The sequence below is a fragment of the Coregonus clupeaformis genome, unplaced genomic scaffold, assembly GCF_020615455.1.
Source record: "Coregonus clupeaformis isolate EN_2021a unplaced genomic scaffold, ASM2061545v1 scaf2657, whole genome shotgun sequence".
Classification (NCBI taxonomy): Eukaryota; Metazoa; Chordata; class Actinopteri; order Salmoniformes; family Salmonidae; genus Coregonus; species Coregonus clupeaformis.
The window spans coordinates 20770-29971 of record NW_025536111.1 but is presented as its reverse complement, the minus strand read 5'-3'; positions in this window follow the sequence as shown (position 1 = coordinate 29971).

Genomic DNA, 9202 nt, shown 5'->3' with positions numbered 1-9202 from the left:
TGCATACACCGCCACCTACTGTACTGGAGTGTGAGGCCAGTCACGGCCTACCTACATTAAATTATCTTCATTATTCCTGTTCCTCTAAGAAATGGAAATATAGTCCTAGACACCACCACCTACACTCGTTGAAAACCCACTACCCCATTCCACTACTTTGACCCTATCTGCTTCTGCACCATGCCATCGGCCTGGGAGGACGGGACGCCATCGGCCTGGGAGGACGGGACGCCATCGGCCTGGGAGGACGGGACGCCATCGGCCTGGGAGGACGGGACGCCATCGGCCTGGGAGGACGGGACGCCATCGGCCTGGGAGGACGGGACGCCATCGGCCTGGGAGGACGGGACGCCATCGGCCTGGGAGGACGGGACGCCATCGGCCTGGGAGGACGGGACGCCATCGGCCTGGGAGGACGGGACGCCATCGGTCTGGGAGGACGGGACGCCATCGGCCTGGGAGGACGGGACGCCATCGGCCTGGGAGGACGGGACGCCATCGGCCTGGGAGGACGGGACGCCACCCCTCAACACACCCTGTAACTCTTACATGTTACATGTTAGTCATTTAGCAGACGCTCTTATCCAGAGACGACTTACAGTTAGTGAGTGCACACATTTTCATACTGGCCCCTCGTGGGAAAACGAACCCACAACCCTGGCGTTGCAAGCGCCATGCTCTACCAACTGAGCTACAGGGGACTCTTCTGAAGTTAAATCTTGTTTACCCAAATACATCTCTGCAGCTGCCACCACAACATCTATTCTCTGTGATTTACGTTCCATTTCTGCGGTATAGATAATAACCGTTGCTATGAACGCTAAGAATCCAACCTTACTGAAGCGTAACTCATGTGTTGCCCTATCCCTCTGTGCTGGCACAAATCTACTACTCACTGGGATCCTTTCAGGATCCCTCGTCCTTGACCCATCCTCCTCCACATTCTTCACTGCCTCAAAACTCCACAATCCTCTATCCCATGCCCTCCTGCACACTTCCTACATCTTCAAATCAAATCAAATGTTATTTGCCACATGCTCCGAATACAACAGGTGTAGACATTACAGTGAAATGCAGGGGCGGTGTGTTCATTAGGGCGATATGGGCGACGCACTGCCAAACGGGAAAAGGAAGGGATTTTTTTTCTAATCAATTATATCACGGCAACAGTAGTTATTAGTGTTCTAATCTAGACGTCTGATCTGCCACTAAATGTCCAATCAGGCTAAAGTCGTGCTTCAAATGGCCCCGCCCGTTTTGGGGCGATTTCAGTCAGGTTGAAAATCGCCCAGAAGTGTCTCATAGCCTCTCATGTAAAATCTTTTTTTTTTCAAATATCAGAGCTTTCAATACAATCTCTATGGGTTCCGGGAGGGCTTGCACTTACGCGCTTTCGACATACGTAACATAACTAAGAAAAGAGCGGGTAGCAGCGTCAATCAAGATGGCTAGCGTTCAGTGCAACTCGATTGTCTCTTTGAAAGAAGTTCATTTTTGTCGGCGAACAAATCAAGATAAATTGGCAACGAAACAATTAGGACCTCCCAGACCAAATTTAATAATTCAACAGGTTTCTACTAAAGGGGGAAAAGTCCTACACCCGAGGATTTTCCAAAAATTGGGCTGTCAAAGACCCACATGGATAGCTGTTTGAGATTGTCTGCTTTGGGGAGAGTGAACATTGCCACTCAACTGGATGAGGGATACAGGCTAGCTGTCCGCCGCCACAACGATGAGGTTAGCAAGAACCGCCACATCCTCAGCCGGCTAATCCAGTGTGTGAAGTTTTGCGGAGTGTTTGAGTTAGCTTTGCGAGGCAAAGATGAAACGGAGGGCTCCACCAACCCTGGTATTTTTCTTGGACTTGTCAACTTTGTGGCACAATTAGATGAGGTGTTTGATGACCATCTTAAAAATGCTAAAGTTTTCAAGGGCACATCAAAGACCATTCAAAACGAGCTACTGGAGTGTATGCTAGCGGTCATGAGGGAACATATTGTGGAGGAGGTGAAGTCGGCGAACTTCGTAGCTATCCAAGCTGACGAGACCACGGACGTTTCTACACAGACACAGCTGGTGCTTGTGCTGAGGTACATAGATAGCAAGAATTTTTTTTTTTTTTCCTGGGGCTTTTTCACAAAATCATGCCCCACGTCGACATTCTGTACCAGAAGCTACAGAAGAAGGACATCGATGCTGTCTTCATCAAACGTGCCCTCGACAGCTTCACAAGCAGTGTGCAGGCCATAAGGTAAGATTAAACAATATCATTCGATCTTTCTCAAAGCAGAGCTTTATTTGAAAATGTATGCATGAAAGGAGACATCATCATATTTACAAATCTATACAATTGGCCAGAATATGGTTGTTCATTTTTACAAAGCCATACAGATAGCTGTGTTTACCTTTTCTATAAATTATTTTCAAATTCTGTTTTCAGGCAAAATGTCTATCACTGTTCATTTTCACAAATCTATACAAGAGGGCAGAATATGGAAGTCTATAAAAATTTCTTATTACCAATAACTTGCATCAATGTTTTCAGTAGCCTCTATCAAAAGCTCCTGCTTGCTTGTTGTGAATTATGCTCAGGTGCACATATTTCCAATTCAACCATGAGGCCTTTTTGAAGCAAGTAATGTGTATATCAGTATTGACTTATATGCTGCCCCTGTCTTCATGTTGTTGCTGGACATATCTTTTTTAAAATGTGTGTAGGTCACCTAAATCATCAGAAAAATTGCCCCCCCTGATAATTTTTTCAGGAGCCGCCACTGGTGAAATGCTTATTTACAAGCCCATAACCAACAATACAGTTTAAGAAAAAAAGAAAATAATTAAAGAGCAGCAGTAAAATAAAATAACAGTAGGGAGGTTATATTCAGGGGGTACCGGTACATGTGCGGGGGCACCGGTTAGTCGAGGTAATTGAGGTAATATGTACATGTGGGTAGAGTTAAAGTGACTATGCATAAATACTTAACAGAGTAGCAGCAGCGTAAAAAGGATGGGGTGGGGGGGCAGTGCAAATAGTCCGGGTAGCCATGATTAGCTGTTCAGGAGTCTTATGGCTTGGGGGTAGAAGCTGTTGAGAAGTCTTTTGGACCTAGACTTGGCGCTCCGGAACCGCTTGCCGTGCTCTAGCAGAGAGAACAGTCTATGACTAGGGTGGCTAGAGTCTTTGATAACTTTTAGGGCCTTCCTCTGACACTGCCTCAAAACTGGAATCTCCTTCCTACACACTGCTGCAACATTACCATAAATGTTACACCTGAAACAGCGCAGTGGATTCGGCACAAAAGCTCTAACAGGATAACTGATATATGCTCTAACAGGATAACTGATATATGCTCTAACAGGATAACTGATATATACTCTAACAGGATAACTGATATATACTCTAACAGGATAACTGATATATGCTCTAACAGGATAACTGATATATACTCTAACAGGATAACTGATATATGCTCTAACAGGATAACTGATATATACTCTAACAGGATAACTGATATATACTCTAACAGGATAACTGATATATACTCTAACAGGATAACTGATATATGCTCTAACAGGATAACTGATAGATACTCTAACAGGATAACTGATATATGCTCTAACAGGATAACTGATATATACTCTAACAGGATAACTGATAGATACTCTAACAGGATAACTGATAGATACTCTAACAGGATAACTGATATATGCTCTAACAGGATAACTGATATATGCTCTAACAGGATAACTGATATATGCTCTAACAGGATAACTGATATATGCTCTAACAGGATAACTGATATATGCTCTAACAGGATAACTGATATATGCTCTAACAGGATAACTGATATATGCTCTAACAGGATAACTGATAGATACTCTAACAGGATAACTGATAGATACTCTAACAGGATAACTGATAGATACTCTAACAGGATAACTGATAGATACTCTAACAGGATAACTGATATATACTCTAACAGGATAACTGATATATCCTAACATGACTTTGTCTAGTAGAAACTCTGACTTAAAACTCATAAGGACTGACAGTGACTCCTCTGTCTCACCACGCTCCCCACCGGTTCTACGTTGCATCAAACTGGCGGGCGTCACAAACACCAGGAATTTTCAACTTCATTTGCTCCCACCTCCACACTTAACGCTACCCCTAGAAATCACCCCTTTCAACGGTGTCCTGTTCCTAAGAGCAAAGCAAGAAACAGATCTTGACCCAAGTTGCGTGACACGGAGCGCCCACTCCCTCTGGGCAGAAGAAACGCAAACAAATATCACAAGTCCACTACAGGTTCCCTTCACTGATTCAACTGCCCCCAACTCATTTCTCACCCACCCTGAAACCACAAATGGTTCAGCCAAAAGGCAAGGATCCACTTTCTCCGAAAATGTCACTCCTACTGGACCAGATTATTCTTTATCATGTCTGATGCCATTCTTCCTCAACTGACATCTTCTTTTCTCCTTCTTCCTCGCTGTCTATAAGCCCGTCTAACCGTTCACCACGCTCTTGCTTGGCCTTCATCTGCTGCATTGCTTGCAGAGCACGCTCCGATGGCGTTTCTCCAAAACTCTACTTCTGTTCCTTAGCCCCTTTTACACGTCTGGCTGTCTCTGACCTCTCCATATATCCGTCACCTTGGAAACGTTTACCACACTGAGCCCAATGCCAATTCAACTCCTTTGGGGCGTCACTGACTGGGAGTAGATGGTCCAGACTGTCACGAATTCCGCCGAGGCTGCTCCTCCTCCTTGTTCGGGCAGGCTTCGGCGTTCGTCGTCCCCGGAGTACTAGCTGCTACCGTTTGATGTTCTCTGTGTTTGTTTGGTTTTGTCTGTTTGGTGCACCTGTGTCTTATCCTGTCCTGATTATGTCACCTATAAGTTTCCTTTGGTCAAATCAAATCAAATCAAATTTTATTGGTCACATGCGCCGAATACAACAGGTGCAGACATTGCAGTGAAATGCTTACTTACAGCCCTTAACCAACAGTGCATTTATTTTAAACAAAAAAAGTAAGAATAAAACAACAACAACAAAAAAGTGTTGAGAAAAAAAGAGCAGAAGTAAAATAAAGTGACAGTAGGGAGGCTATATTACAGTAAATAAATGACAGTAGGAGGCTATATATACAGGGGGGTACCGTTGCAGAGTCAATGTGCGGGGGCACCGGCTAGTTGAGGTAGTTGAGGTAATATGTACATGTGGGTAGAGTTAAAGTGACTATGCATAAATAATTAACAGAGTAGCAGCAGCGTAAAAGGATGGGGTGGGGGGGCAGTGCAAATAGTCCGGGTAGCCATGATTAGCTGTTCAGGAGTCTTATGGCTTGGGGGTAGAAGCTGTTGAGAAGTCGGTGTTGTTTGTTGTTGTGTGTTGTTGTACGCCTGTCCGTTGAGGTTTTGGATTTTGCATTCTTGTATTTAAGTGGATTGACGCACTGTTTGCGCATCGCTTATGTTTAGTGTTTTACGCACTGTTTTGCGTATCGCTCGCCTCCGTTATTTGAGGCCCTTTATTTTGTATTGTCATTTGCTGACAAGTAAAGTCTGTTTGGACTAAGCTTCTGTGTCCTGCGCCTGACTCCAACACCACATCCACCTCAAAACACTGACACAGACGTCATTACGGCCTAGTTTAATCCTCTGGTCAGAATGAATACAGACTGAGTCCTGCTAAACAGATGGTCCAGACGTCATTACGGCCTAGTTTAATCCTCTGGTCAGAATGAATACAGACTGAATCCTACTGAAGGTCCAACTAGGATGACTACAGCTGTTGGGGAGTAGGGAGAAGTGACAGCCAGAACTCCAGTATCAGTGAAGACGTCACATCGACTGTGTTATGTGAGTGTATGTCTGCTTTGTTGAGAGAGAGATATATGCTTCAAGTGGAGAAGCCAAGGCCTCTTAAGGTATAATATAAATGAGAACTGTGTATGGCTTCATAAGTAATTGTAATATGAATATTTTATGACTGTATTCAGATATAATACTGCAAGAAATGCAATTTCATTGGACAGTGTGTAGACAGTACCATGTGTATCCTGTACATACGACTAATAACAAAACTTGAAACTTGTACTCAGATATAAAATACATTTTAAACTTTAACAGAGGATCCGTTTCGTAATAATCTCCCCTCTACTAATTTTAGATAAAGGTTTTTGCTTTCCTGACGTGTCTCCCTCATAGTGGGTGAATGGTGGAGACTCGGTGACTCTGAGCAGTGAGCTTGGATATAACCCAATGGCCAGCAGATGGTAATATTGAGTCGTTTCATTTTACCGTTCAAAGGGAATGCATGCCCAATGGCCAGCAGATGGTGATATTGAGTCGTTTCATTTTACCGTTCAAAGGGAATGCATGCAGCTGGCTATACATTCGTATCCCCATGGACCGGTTAGTACATAAAACATTCTCCATTCAGGCTGCAAAGAAATTTGGCTTGGCACCTAAAACCCTAAGAAACTTTTACAGATGCACAATTGAGAGCATCCTGTCGGGTTGTATCACCGCCTGGTACAGCAACTGCCCAACGCATCACCGGGGGCAAACTACCTGCCCTCCAGGACACCTACAGCACCCGATGTCACAGGAAGGCCAAAAAGATAATCAAGGACAACACCCACCTGAGCCACTGCCTGTTCACCCCGCTATCATCCAGAAGGTGAGGTGCATCAAATCTGGGACCGAGAGACTGAAAAACAGCTTCTATCTCAAGGCCATCAGACTGTTAAATAGCCATCACTAGGCGGCTTCCAGCCCGGTTACGTAACCCTGCACCTTAGAGGCTGCTGCCCTATATACATAGACTTGGAATCACTGGCCACTTTAATAATGGAACACTAGTCACTTTAATAATGTTTACATACTGCTTTACTCATCTCATATGTATATACTGTGTTCTATTCTATTCTACTGTATTTTAGTCCATGCCACTCCGACGTTGCTCGTCCTAATATTTATATATTTCTTAATTCCATTATTTTACTTTTAGATTTGTGTGTATTGTGTGTATTGTTGTGACTTGTTAGATACTACTAAACTGTTGGGGAAACACAAGCTACACCCGCAATAACATCTGCTAAATATGTGTATGTGACCAATAAAATTTGATTTTATTTTATTTGAAATGCGTCTATTTCAAATCAAATCAAATCAAATCAAATTTGATTGGCCACATGCGCCAAATACAACAGGTGCAGACATTACAGTGAAATGCTTACTTACAGCCCTTAACCAACAGTGCATTTATTTTTAATAAAAAAGTAGAATAAAACAACAAAAAAGTGTTGAGGAAAAAAAGAGCAGAAGTAAAATAAAATAACAGTAGGGAGGCTATATATACAGGGGGGTACCGGTGCAGAGTCAATGTGCGGGGGCACCGGCTAGCTGAGGTAGTTGAAGTAATATGTACATGTGGGTAGAGTTAAAGTGACTATGCATAAATAATTAACAGAGTAGCAGCAGCGTAAAAAGATGGGGTGGGTAGCCATGATTAGCTGTTCAGGAGTCTTATGGCTTGGGGGTAGAAGCTGTTGAGAAGTCTTTTGGACCTAGACTTGGCACTCCGGTACCGCTTGCCGTGCGGTAGCAGAGAGAACAGTCTATGACTAGGGTGGCTGGAGTCTTTGACAATTTTGAGGGCCTTCCTCTGACACCGCCTGGTATAGAGGTCCTGGATGGCAGGAAGCTTGGCCCCAGTGATGTACTGGGCCGTACGCACCACCCTCTGCCTTGCGGTCGGAGTCCAAGCAGTTGCCATACCAGGCGGTGATGCAACCAGTCAGGATGCTCTCGATGGTGCAGCTGTAGAATTTTTTGAGGACCCATGCCAAATCTTTTCAGTCTCCTGAGGGGGAACAGGCTTTGTCGTGCCCTCTTCACGACTGTCTTGGTGTGTTTGGACCATGATAGTTCGTTGGTGATGTGGACACCAAGGAACTTGAAGCTCTCAACCTGTTCCACTACAGCCCCGTCGATGAGAATGGGGGCGTGCTCAGTCCTCTTTTTTTCCCTGTAGTTGTCACGCCCTGGCTCTGGGGACACTGTTATGTTGAGCCAGGGTGTGTAATTCTATGTCTTCTGTTTCTATGTTGGGAGTTCTAGTTGTTGTATTTCTATGTTGGCCAGAGTGACTCCCAATCAGAGGCAACGAGTGACAGCTGGTGCTGGTTGTCTCTGATTGGGAGCCATATTTAAACTGTGTCTTTCCCTTTGTGTTTGTGGGTTTTTGTTTCTAGTCTGTTTATGGTAGACCGTGAACTGTCACGTATCATTTGTTGTTTTGATCGTGTCACGGAATAAAGAGTATGTTTGCCTGCAACGCTGCGCCTTGGTCATCTCTGTTCGACGAGCGTGACAGAAAAACCCACCACTACTGGACCAAGCAGCGAGTCGAGGAGCCATCGCCAGGGAAATCCCTAGCAGATCTCCGTGGCAGCCTCGACTGGGTCAAGCCGAGTGAAGAGCAGAGAGAGTGGACTTGGGAACAATGGAGGAAGAGCTTCGACTGGGTCAAGCCTATTGAGGAGCTGAATAGCGGGAGTTGGGGGCAGAAGAGCGAGAGTTGGGCGAGAACTATAGAGGCCTGGCCCACGGGGAGGAGAGACCCCCAGAAAATTTTTAGGGGGGGGCTCACGACGTCGGGGCAGCAGGAGGCCGCGATAGAGCGGTCCAGCGGGTTGGCAGAGAAGGCCGCCAGGTTACGGGGGCCACTGGTAGAAGAGGGGATGGAAGGTGTAGAGGCACGGCGAGAGGTACTGGGGTGTGTTACCAGTCCGGTCCGGCCCGTTCCAGATCCCGGTGTAGGGCCAGTGGTGTGTGTCCCCAGTACGGTCCGGTCTGTTCCTGCTCCCCGCACCAAGTCAGTGGTGCGCCGTCAGCCCGGCTCGGCCCGTTCCTGCTCCCCGCACCAAGTCAGTGGTGCGCTCGTCAGCCCGGCTCGGCCCGTTCCTGCTCCCCGCACCAAGTCAGTGGTGCGCTCGTCAGCCCGGCTCGGCCCGTTCCTGCTCCCCGCACCAAGTCAGTGGTGCGCCCGTCAGCCCGGCTCGGCCCGTTCCTGCTCCCCGCACCAAGTCAGTGGTGCGCTCGTCAGCCCGGCTCGGCCCGTTCCTGCTCCCCGCACCAAGTCAGTGGTGCGCCCCGTCAGCCCGGCTCGGCCCGTTCCTGCTCCCCGCAC